The sequence below is a fragment of the Mobula birostris genome, chromosome 9, assembly GCF_030028105.1.
Source record: "Mobula birostris isolate sMobBir1 chromosome 9, sMobBir1.hap1, whole genome shotgun sequence".
In the NCBI taxonomy this organism is placed as follows: Eukaryota; Metazoa; Chordata; class Chondrichthyes; order Myliobatiformes; family Myliobatidae; genus Mobula; species Mobula birostris.
Window position 1 is genome coordinate 96,916,719 of NC_092378.1, and position 12,430 is coordinate 96,929,148.

The 12,430-nt window shown below is 43.0% G+C and overlaps 1 protein-coding gene across 9 annotated transcripts in view; it reads right to left on the bottom strand.

The window, feature by feature from the left end:
- The window catches only part of zfand2a (zinc finger, AN1-type domain 2A), a 29,979-nt gene extending 25,624 nt beyond the window's left edge, over positions 1 to 4,355 (bottom strand). The window contains exon 1 of one of the 9 annotated variants that reach the window (XM_072268419.1): positions 4,332 to 4,355. The gene's annotated coding sequence lies outside the window, so the exon portion shown is untranslated. Of the gene's footprint in view, positions 1 to 2,764; positions 3,364 to 3,402; positions 3,800 to 3,844; positions 4,029 to 4,245 lie in introns of those variants that run through there. The other 8 variants (XM_072268417.1, XM_072268418.1, XM_072268423.1 and 5 more) reach the window with 8 other exon arrangements.
- Positions 4,356 to 12,430: the final 8,075 nt, after the last annotated feature.

Genomic DNA, 12,430 nt, shown 5'->3' on the forward strand with positions numbered 1-12,430 from the left:
ACGATGTGCCCTATTGAAGGCTATCAAGTGAGAGCACAAGGGAAGGAATGGGCAAAGGCATGAGCTAATTTGCACTCAATTACATTGGATGGGTGGAGGGAAAACTGAAGGGTGCAGAGAGAAAAATGTCTGAAATCTAGGCATCTTCATAAACAGCCAACTAATCATCTTATTAAAAAACATGAAGTCCATCGGTGGGAGTTTTAACGTAACAATAGAATTGTAGAGGCATTCAATCAATAAATGGAAAGCCTAGGCAAATGATGTAAAGTTTGCCAATTTCGGTCTGCATTACCAACATTAAGGTATGAGACACAAACATGGTATTACAGCAATTGAAAACTGAAAGTAGGGGAAGAGTTTCACTTAGTCCAAACAGCTAAGCTCTGATGGTGAAAGAGAGGTCATGGTGGGAATAATAAGTTTGCCCTAGCTGACAATTATTTGTCTCCAGACCACCCATTGTTTCCTAGTGCTCTATTCCATTTTATAGCTTCAAAGACAGGACTCTCACAGTCAAATGACTCAGCATCCACAGAGAGAACTTCTTGCAAAACCAAATACAATAACTAATCTGCATTATCAAAAAGAGACTGTTTCACAGTTAAAAATGTAAAGATTAAAGATTAGCTTTATTTGTCACAAGTACATTGAAAGTTACAGAAAATGCGTGTTTGCATCAACGACCAGCACAGTCTGAGATGTGCTGATCAAGACTTCATATCCAAGTCTCAGTTTCATTATTAAACCAGCAAGAGCTTGCTTTTCTTTTGCAGGTATGTGGTGAACCAAGCATCCCAGCAAGGGCACTATTTCTAACTTACGATAAGACATTCATAAATTAGGAACAAGCTACCACGTTAAACTGGAATGCCAAATTGTAAAACTTTACAATGCGCATCAAGCAGTTACAGCAAACATGAAATTACTTTTACAAATAGCAGCTGCAATTGCAGAAGTCTAAAATAAAAACAGAAAATGATGGAAATACTCAGCAGGGCCATTAACATCTGTGGAGAGCATTAATGGAAAAGTCATTAACATGAAACCGATATCACTTTGCTCTCAACAAATGCATTTCCAGCATTTTCCATTTATGAACATCAGATTTACCTTTCATCACTGAAATTAGATGCCATTGCATTCAGATAGTAACAGTGGGCTACCGTCTGCAGCAGTTGGCAATTAACAACTTTTCTCAGTACAGGCAGTCTGAATGGTCACCCTCTCCATTCAAGTTTGCTTTGTTAATAACGATCTTGGGAAGACACAGGATGTGAACACATCCTTCAAATCTGACATAAAAACAGAAAACGCTAGAAGCACTCAGCAGGTCAGGCAGCATCCGTGCAAGGAAAACATACACCCAATATGTTGACTGTTTCTTTTTCTGCAGCTATTGTCCGACTTGCTGAGTTCAGCAGCATTGTCTGTTTTAGTGATGCCAGGACAAATATTCAAGGATACCACGTCACTGCACAATTATGAAATATCAAAGCAGCAACTCTGACAGTTACTTAAGAAAAGGAGGAAATGTAAGTAGGGAACCAGACACTGAGTAGGGACTCAGCTCCTGATTTATTTGCTACATAAAATCATTTGGTACAATGAACACATTTCCATGCACACACAGAGTCCTGTCTGATAGATTTCGTGGAAACTCGTTCACTGGCTCGTAATTATAAACAGACCCATCAAACAATATTCCTTCCTCCATTCTCAACTACTCCAGCATTCGACCCTTTCAACAACCCCTCAAGACCAGACCAACCACCAACAAAAACAATCTGGTGCACCATCTCAGTGGATGGAAGAATATCCATATGGGGAAAGGAACGGTCAATGATCTGGATCAAAACCCAGTCCTTATGTGGGGTTTTGACTTCAGATGTTGATGTCCTATCCCCACACCAATAGATCATGCTCAACACACTGAGTTATTCCAGCAAATTGTTTCTTTGTCCAGATTCCAGCAATCACAGTCTCTTGTGTATCCACTTCCAGGATCTTTGTATATGCCTTCTGTTCCATCTTCCAGATCATTCTCCTCTCCATCACAGGAATACCATCTCTCTAATCTGCCTCCCCTCTCCCAGAGCACCACTGCCTGATCTTCCTAACACAAGAGATTCTGCAGATGCTGGAAATCCAAAGCAAACACACACAAAATGCTGAAGGAACTCAGTAGGTCAGGCAACATCTGTGAAAATTAATTAAGCAGTTGACATTTTAGGCTGAGACACTTCTTCAGGACTGGAGAGGAAGGAAGATGTAGGATAAAAGGGTGCAAGGAGGGGAAGGAAGACAAGCTAGAAGGTGATAGGTGAAGCCAGTTGGATGGGAAAGGGAAAGGGCAAGAGCTGGAGGAGTAACCTGATAGGGGAGTGGACCATGCAAGAACAGAAGGGAGGAGTGGCACCAGAAGATGATAGGCAGGTGAGAAGAGGCAGGAGGCCAGAGTGTTGGATAAAAGGGAGAAGGGGGAGGGAAAGAAAATTACTGGAAGGAGAACTCAATGTTCATGCCATCAGTTTGGAAAGTACCTCTACAGAATAGGTGGTGTTGCTCTTCCACCCTGAGAATGGCCTCATCGTGGTGGCAAAAAAGGAGACCATGAACCAACATGTCAGAACGGAAATGAAGTTAGGAATTAAAGTGGTTGGCCACCGGGAAATTCCACTTTTGGCATATGGAATGGAGGTGCTCAACTAAGCTGCCCCCACCCCCCCCCCCCCACACACACACGGTTTATGTCAGGTCTCACCAATGTAGAGGAGGCCACATCAGGAGCGCTGGATGCATTCCCAGTCCGTGTACACTTCTCACCTCATGAAGGACGCCTTGAAGCTCTCCTCTTTCTACTGAACAAAAGAACCAACCCGTCCCCTCCACCACCACCCTGAGGCAGGACTGGTCCTCACCCTCAACAAATTCTACTTTGGCTCCGCCCATTTTTCTCCAAACTCAAGGGGTAGCCAGGGCATCCGCATGGATCCCGGCTACATCTACTTTTCCTTTCCAGAACATCAGAGATGCCCTCTTTCAAAGAAAAGGGCTTCCCTTCCTCCCCCACTGATGATGCCCTCACCTACATCACCTCCCTTTCCCAAACATCCATGCTCACCCCATCTTCCTACTGCCTTTTCAGGGATAGAGTTCCCCTAATCCTCACCTACCACCCCATGAGCCTCCACATCCAACATATCATTCTCCACAATTTCTGCTATTTTCAATGGAATCCTACCCCAAAACACATCTTTACCACCCCCACTCTCCACTTTCTGTAGGGACTGCTCCCTCTGTGATTCCCTTGTCCATTCATCCCTCCCCACTAACCTCCCTCCTGGCACCTCCCTGCAAACAACAGAAATGCTACACCTGCCCATTCACCTCCTCCCTTACCTCCACGCAGGGCCCCAAACAGTCCTTCCAGGTAGGGCAACACGTCACCTGCGAATCTGTTGGGGTTGCTTATTGTATCCAGTGCTCCCGATGCGGCCTCCTCTACATTGGCGAGACCCGGCAGAAATTGGGGTACTGCTTTATCAAGCATTAATTGTAATTCCTGTCCCTTTCTCGTCCGACAGGTTAGCTTCCACTTTTGCCAGGATAAGGCCACACTCGGAGCAGGGGAGCAACAGCTCATATTCCACCTAGGTAACCTCAAACCTGATGGTAAGACCATCAATTTCCCCTTCCGGTAATTTCTTTTACCCTCCTCATTTCCTATGTTTCTATCCCCCACTCTGCCCTTTACCCCTTCTCACCTGCCTATCCCCTCCTCCTTCCCCTTCTCCTGTAGTACACACTCAATTTTCTCCTGGCATTTACCTCTCCTACCCACCTGAATTCGCCTTCTCCTCCCCCTTCCCTTCCTTTTTCAGTTCCGATAAAGGGTCTCGGCCCGAAACGCCGACTATGTATTCAGTTCAGTAGATGCCGCCTGACTTGCTGAGTTCCTCCTGCATTTGGTGTGCTCGGCCTGATCATCCTCCTCTCTTCCCCGCCACCAACCCCGCCACCGCTTCATTCCCCACCAATTCTAGTCCTGGTCTAACAAACTTCCCCCTCTCCCACACCCCAATTCCTCCCTCTCCCATCTCCCCCTCCGACGCCGACCCGCCTCTGCCCCCAACCCTCTCTCCTCAGCCCCAGACTCCCGCCCCTCACTCACGTCTGAACCCCGGCCCCCCTCGCCCTCCCAAAGCCCCAGCCCCAGCCCCAGCCCCGGCCCTCCCCACCTACCGATGCTTCGAGCTCTACTCCGCCCACACTCCGACGCGCTCTTATGACGCCGCCGCCCGTGGCCCTCCCTCTCTCCCCTTTCTCACCGCCACCGTCCAGCGTCCAATTGCTTCAGCACTCATCGTTGCGGAGGAAGGAAGAGCTGCAAATCGGGCGCGCCCTGATGACGAAAGACAATAGTAGACGTCAGTCTCCCTGCGCGCACGCTCCGGTGACGTCAGTGCCCAGCTGTCAGGGTCAGGGCCTCGAGTGCAGTGTTCATTAGCCGTACTCCCGTATGCAGTGATCAGGCACTATCACTCACTTCAATGTAAAGTGCATCATCATTCAAGTCTGAAACAAATGCAGAGTCATTGTTATTTCCTGTGCAACACGCACGATTGAATAAAATGATTAATCACTTGTTGCGCAACATGCACCGTCATTCTAACAAAGAATACCGTTGCTAATATTGAATGAAATATACTCATGTGATCTGGTCATGAGACTGATATGTTTGAGAGCAGTATTGATGATGCAGGCTCCAAACAAATCACCCCGTGCCCATTTGCCTGGCACGTAGCACACCATAAACAAACCACGCACAAGAATTTTCTGTTCAACAATATGAGGGCAATGCGCTAGGGAAATTCTAGGCGGTCTTTACAGTAGGTTACATCGTCAGTACGACATTGTGGGCCGAAGGGCCTTTAATGTGCTGTAAATTTCTATGTTCTATGAGGCTTTGGACTTGGTAGATCAGAATCGTTGCTGGGGACCTCAGCCTTAAGGCCCCACACTGAGTCATGCCACGCAGAATATAGCCAGTTTAAAGAACAAAGCAGGTTCACAGAACCATCATCTTCATGAAATGAGCATTGCCAGCAGAATGAATCAATCCACTACCTCACCCTTCCCAGCACATGCTGACTGGCCTGAGAAGTATTTCAGTCATTTATATTTACCCTTGCTAATTTCTGTCAATGCATCACAGCGAGCATCCTAACTGGATGTATCACGGCCTGGTATGGCAACTGCGTAGCCCACGACACGGGAAATTCATCACATCACTATATCAAGGAAGTACAAGACAAGAGTATTAACTAAATGTATAATATAATATTGAAACTACAGAGAAAGAGCAGTGCAGGGAGACAATGAGGTACATGACAACGAGATTATTATTGAAGATAAGAGTCTATTTTAATGTACAAGAAGTCCACTTAGTCGTCTGATAACTGTAGGGTAGAAACTGTCTTTGAGCCAGGTGTTATGTGAATCAGGCTTTTATTTCTTCTGCTTGAGAGGAGGAGGAAAGAAGAGAATGTCCAGGGTGAGGGGTCTTTGATTATGGTGGTTGCTTTACAATGCAGCAAGAGTTGTGGGCAGGGCACTAGGAGGAGGCTGTAAACATATCTGGGTGTCTGGACTGGATGTTTCACCTCCTCTCATGGGAAAAAGAACCACCCAAAAGGCTCTGAAGTGATAGGTTCAGCAAAAGATCCAAATACCAAAAGAATGAATGGAGAAAATACATGTGACTCAGCACACCCTGACAAGGTTCATGTCCCAATTCAATATTAACAAGGCCTCAGTAGCTCCAGTGAAATCGTTAAACTCAGTCAATAATCTACAACCTTGGTGTTCATATCTGGAAAGAGGAGGATAGTCCAGGGACCTAAAAAAAAACCACACTTGTGAATCAGAATCAGGTTATTATCAGGCATGTGTTGTGAAATTTGTTAACTTAGCAGCAGCAGTTCAATGCAATACATAATCTTGAAGAGAAAAAAATAATAATATTAAATAAAATAATAATAATAAATAAACAAGTAAATCAATTACAGTATACGTATTATGAATAGATTTTAAAAAATGCAAAAAAACAGAAATACTGTACATTAAAAAAAGTGAGGTAGTGTCCAAGGATTCAATGTCCATTTAGGAATCAGATGGTAGAGGGGAAGAAGCTGTTCCTCAATTGCTGAGTGTGTGTCTTCAGGCTTCTGTATCTCCTACCTGATGGTAACAGTGAGAAAAGGGCATGCCCTGGGTGCTGGAGATCCTTAATAATGGATGCTGCCTTTCTGAGACACCGCTTCCTAAAGATGTCCTGGGTACTTTGTAAGCTAGTATCCACAATGGAGCTAACTAGATTTACAACCTTCTGCAACTTCTTTCAGTCCTGTGCAGTAGCCCCTCCATACCAGACAGTGATGCAGCCTGTCAGAATGCTCTCCACGGTACATCTATAGAAGTTTTTGAGTGTATTTGTTGACATGCCAAATCGCTTCAAACTCCTAAGAAAGTATAGCTGCTGTCTTGCCTTCTTTATAACTGCATCGATACGTTGGCACCAGGTTAGATCCTCAGAGATCTTGACACCCAGGAACTTGAAACTGCTCACTCTCTCCACTTCTGATCCCTCTGTGAGGATTGGTATGTGTTCCTTCATCTTACCCTTCCTGAAGTCCACAATCAGCTCTTTCGTCTTACTGACATTGAGTGCCAGGTTGTTGCTGTGGCACCACTCCACTAGTTGGCATATCTCACTCCTGTACGTCCTCTCATCACCACCTGAGATTCTACCAACAATGGTTGTACCATCAGCAAATATATAGATGGTATTTGAGCTATGCCTAGCCACACAATCATGTGTATATAGAGAGTAGAGCAGTGGGCTAAGCACACACCCCTGAGGTGCGCCAGTGTTGATCGTCAGTGAGGAGGATATGTTATCACCAATCCGCACAGATTGTGGTCTTCTGGTTAGGAAGTTGAGGATCCAGTTGCGAAGGGTACAGAGGCCCAGGTTCTGCAACTTCTCAATCAGGATTGTGGGAATGATGGTATTAAATGCTGAGCTATAGTCGATGAACAGCACCCTGACGTAGGTATTTGTGTTGTCCAGGTACTCTAAAGCAATGTGGAGAGCCATTGAGATTGCATCTGCCATTGACCTATTGTGGCGAAAGGCAAATTGCAATGGGTCCAGGTCCTTGCTGAGGCAGGAGTTCAGTCTAGTCATGACCAACCTCTCAAAGCATTTCATCACTGTAGATGTGAGTGCTACCACTAAGGCAGCTCACATTATTCTTCTTAGGCACTGGTATAATTGTTGCCTTTTTGAAACAAGTGGGAACTTCCGCCCATAGCAGTGAGAGGTTGAATACCCCCGCTAGTTGGTTGGCAAAGTTTTCAGAGCCTTACCAGGTACTCAATCAGGACCTTCTGCCTTGCAAGGGTTCACTCTCTTTAAAGACAGCCTAACATTGGCCTCTGAGACGGAGATCACAGGGTCATCAGGTGCAGCAGAGATCTTCACAGCTGCAGTTGTGTCCTCTCTTTCAAAGCGGGCGTAGCAGGCGTTGAGTTCATCTGGTAGTGAAGCATCGCTGCTGTTCATGCGATTGGCTTTTGCTTTGTAGGAAGCATTGTCTTGCAAACCCTGCCAGAGTTGTCATGCATCCAATGTCGCCTCCAACCTCATTTGAGGTTGAATTCTTGTTCTTGTCCAAGGGGCAAGAATTGGAGAACACTTGGCCCAATTGTAGTAAAAATCTTCTATTATCATAGCACCACTGGAATCCCCTGGCAACAGTAAATAACCCTTACTACGATTCATGAACATAATTCAAAATGGAAGTTCATTCAATCTATCCAATAAACAAAAAGATCTCATGCAAAACAGTGTCCCCATATTCCTTCTGCTGTTCTGAACTTAGCAAAAGCAAATGTAAGAATATCGTACACAGAATGCTGGAGAAATGAAGATTTTATGCCCATCCACCCAAAAGTGAAGATGTTGCAAATACAGTGCTCACAACACTCTACTAATGTTGCCAATATTAGATGCCCAACTTTATGTTCTCTTGCGTTAACCGACTAAACCATTGCTAATGGTAACCTGCGTAGATACCTCACACATTTCTACCAGTGATGCTGAAGTTGGGGATGATTTAAAACACCACAACATCATCTCAATGCCTGAGTTTGATCTTTATCCAGAGGATTTAAGACCGCTGGTGAGGCTGACCCATAAGCAACACGCCCACAATCAAAGAAAATTTAAACTCCCACTGATGTCCCCATTCCTCTACTTCACTAATAATGTAGCTGCCTGCATTTTCCTAACTATATAATTAAAAAGGAGTGAGCTACACATATTTCCCTGCGAAATCCCATCCTCTAACTCATACTCCTTAGAAAATAGTGTTCCCACCCTCTTGAATCTTCCTATCACATAAAAAAATCTTAAATCCAATTAAATATGCCACCATCTGTTCCCATCTTTTCCAGTTTAAGTAGCAATCCTTACATCTATAACATATCATAAGCTTACTGTATATCAAAGAAAACTGCTACCAGAGATTCTTTATTAACTTGGGCCTCATGAGTATCAGACTCCAAACTTAACACCAGGTCCATGGTCATCCTCTCTTTATCAAATCCAGGTTGGTGTACAACTAATTTTTCACTACTTTCCACAAAGTAAAAAAAAACTGTGCTATAACCATTCATTCTATATCTTACATACATATGAAGTTAGCAAAATAGGTCTATAACTGGAAGGAATTGATTGATCCTTACCAGGTTTCAATATAGGGATAACAACCGCTAATTTCCAGGAAGCAGGAAGTCGCTGTTCAATCCATATTGTATTAAATAATTTCAATACCAACAAAGGTTTTGAATCAGATAACCATGTAAATATACTATAACAAATATTATCTTCCCCAGGCGATGTCTGACCAGCACTATTAATAACACTTTTACGTACAGATAATATAAATCCAGTATCCAGACAGGAACTGGAACATACTTTCTTGCTCAGCAAACTGAGGATTGCTTGCCAAAACTGTTTCTCTATAAGACCTCTCTTCTTTACTTAAATTCACCCAATAAGATTTTGCTAATAATTTGACTTATATTTTTGCTAATAATTCTGCAATTTTGTTAGTAACTGCAACTTTTTCTCCACCATGCAAAACCGATAATTCGTCAAGTTTTCTAATAGCCCCCATTTTCTATATCATACCCCTAACTTCCCCTCTCTGGACCTGTTTCCCAATGCTATCACAGTGCATCCTCCAACAGATTTTCTTTGCCCCCTCACTATTTTTCTAACTAGAGCTTGAGACCTTTATACTGTATGAAAGATGAATTTAGCACTGCGTAACTTTCCTAGAAGTTTTATTCTGTTCCTTCACAGCACTTTTAGATACGTTATCTGTTCCACCTGCATCATAAAACCCTTTTAAATGTTTAGCATTCACAACTTTTCCTCCAACTAAATTATTTTTAATTTGGTTAACCAGAGATTTCTCCCAAAACCACTCAATTTAGTACAATTCCTTAGCGTTACTTTCCTTCCTCCCTCAGCTTTTAACCCCAAAGTTTTCTCACGTTGATTATCATCTTTACAAGATACTAAGAGTGCCTCATCTCTTAAGGGTTTTGCTTCTACAATATCTCCTAATACTTTTTTCAAATCTTTAGTTGAATCAGATTGATATCAGAAACAGGTCCACATTCAAAACACAACAAAACATAAATTCTTCCTTCCTTCTTTTATTTAAATCCTGTCTACTGCCTTCATCGCTGGACGATAAGCCACTACAATCCTCAATCAAATGCTTATTTTTCCATTTCCCAGAAACCTGCCATTCGCCTTCCTCTATATAACATCCAATACCACCTCCTGTTCGCTACCTTTGTCTTCCCTGGTGCTTCCTGCATTCTAACCTCTTTCCTGCATGAGAGCAACTCCCAAAAGTAGGCTCAGTCCTTTGCTTCAACCAACAAACTCATCGAGCGAGCCACCAACCCCAAAGGGGAGTTCCTCTCTCACAGTTTAAAATTTTTTTGCACACGATCAAACAACTTCCTGTCACAGGACAAATCTTTTCTGTCACAGAACAAACCAAATTTAATTAAGCTGTTTAATACATTATCACATCAATGGTTTCTAACAGTGTTAGTGGCACATATCACAAAGTGCTATTAAACTATGCATGATGTAAAATATCATTTTAAGCTGATTTTCTCCTATCACTTTAAACCTATGCCTCAAGGGATGAGTTCCTCTTCTAAGAAAAAAGACTCCGTGTATTCTCCTCTCTATGCTCATTGTGATTTTTTACACGTCTATAAGATCACCCTTCAATCTCCTATGCTCCAAAGAATAAAGTCCTGGCCTGTCCAAAGCTTCCCCATAACTCAGACCCCTGTCCTGGCAGCATCACTGGAAATTTTCTCTGTGGTCTTTCCAGTTTAATGATGTCCTTCCTATAACAAGACAACCAAACTGTACCCAATACCCCCAGTGCGGTCTCTCCAATATCTTGTACAACTGTAATGTAAAGTCCCAGCTCCCATTCTCAGTGCCCTGACTGTAGAAGGCCCGTGTACCAAAAGCCTTTTTACGCACCATGCCTATCAATGACACTGCTTTCAGCTATATATTGTACTTATACTTCTAGTTCCCTCTGATTCAAAACACTCCCCAAGGTCCAGCCATTGACTGTTTAAGTCCTACCCTGATTTACCCCAAGTCTGACTTTTGGTAAATTGGTTTTTGTTGTCACATGAATCGAGGTACAGCAAAAAGGAAAACTTTGACTTGCATACTATCTACACATCACATTTCATCACAACAGTGTCCTGAGCTAGTGCAAGGGAAAACAATAACAGAATGCAGAATAAAGTGTTATTGAAAGGTACAATGCTGGAAGCCAATAAGGTGCAAATCTATAATGAGGTGGATTTTGAAAGCAAGAGCCCATCCTTATTTTAGGGGACTATTGAATATTTGGGACTGATACTGTCTTTGATCCTGGTGGTATGTGCTTTCTGGCTTTTTTATCTTCTGCCGATGTTAGAGGGCGAAAGAGAGAATGTTCGGGCGAGGGGGGTCTTTGATTATGTTGGCTGCTTTAGAAAGATTCTTGATTAGTCAGGGCATGAAGGGATTCGGGGAGAAGGCAGGAGACTGAGGCTGAGAGGGAAAATGGATCAGTCATGAGAAAATCACAGAGCAGACACGATCAGCCAAATGGCCTAATTCTGCTCATATATCTTATGGTCTTTACCAAAGCAATGAGAAGGTTTGACAGATACTTTGGAGCTAGGTTGATTTCAATGATGTGTTGAGCTGAATCCACAACTCTCTGCAGTTTATTGTGGTCTCAGGAAGTCCAGTTGCTGGAATGCATCTAGGTAGGGTGCTTTCAATGGCACATCGTGAAAAATTGATGACGGTCAAAGCGGAGATGCTATACTTCCAACACAGTCACGAATTCATTAAGTATATTGTTATTGCCCTGAAAGAAACATTCAGAATCAAATAATGTACATCATCTGGAATAACAAGCGCTAAAATGAAGAGGAAATTTGTCGGTGACGATGAGTGGGATGCACAGAATCACTACATGCTCCATGGGCCATGTTGTCCTGAACAGTCTTCATCCCATCAGTGTGAAGGTCCTCCTAGAAAGCCAGTACGACACCCATCTGCTCTAGAGCACTAGGGATGTAGTTTTCATTGCCTGTCAGATCAAGGAAAATGGCCAGAACAAAACAGTTCTGTGCTTTCATTGACCTGACAAAGTAATTTGACTTTTTAAATTGTGCAACTTTTCAGATCATCTTCCACGCCTTGGTTGCCGTTGGACCGAAACTTTTGCACGAAGACATCATCACCATTGTCTTCAGACTAAGTACTTTGTTAGTCACTCCTTTTCTGGTAAACAATCACCGCAATCAATAGCCTGTAACTTCCTTTTGGACTTGGAGGCAATTCAATGCGGCAGAGCTGAGGTGAGGCGAGGCAGTGCGCCCATCATTAGGTAATATATTTATTTTCATATGTTAATTTGATCAATCAGCAATAACGAAAGAGGCCACCAATTTAATAGTATCCTTTTTACATGATTCAATAGGGTGAGAAAATTTTCTTTAAACAGACACTATAGTTTTTAGTGATTGTTACACCTAAGTAGGTAAATTGGTTTCTTACAATTTTAAAAGGAAGGTTAGAAATTGGTGGTATCAAATTGTTCAAAGGGAGAAGTTCACTGTTATGTAGGTTTAATTTATAACCTGAGAACTGGCTGAAACAGGAGAGTAAAGAAAGCGCATGGGGTAATGAAGTCTCAACATTAGAAATAAATAGCAACAGGTCATCAGCGTACAGCAAGACTTCATG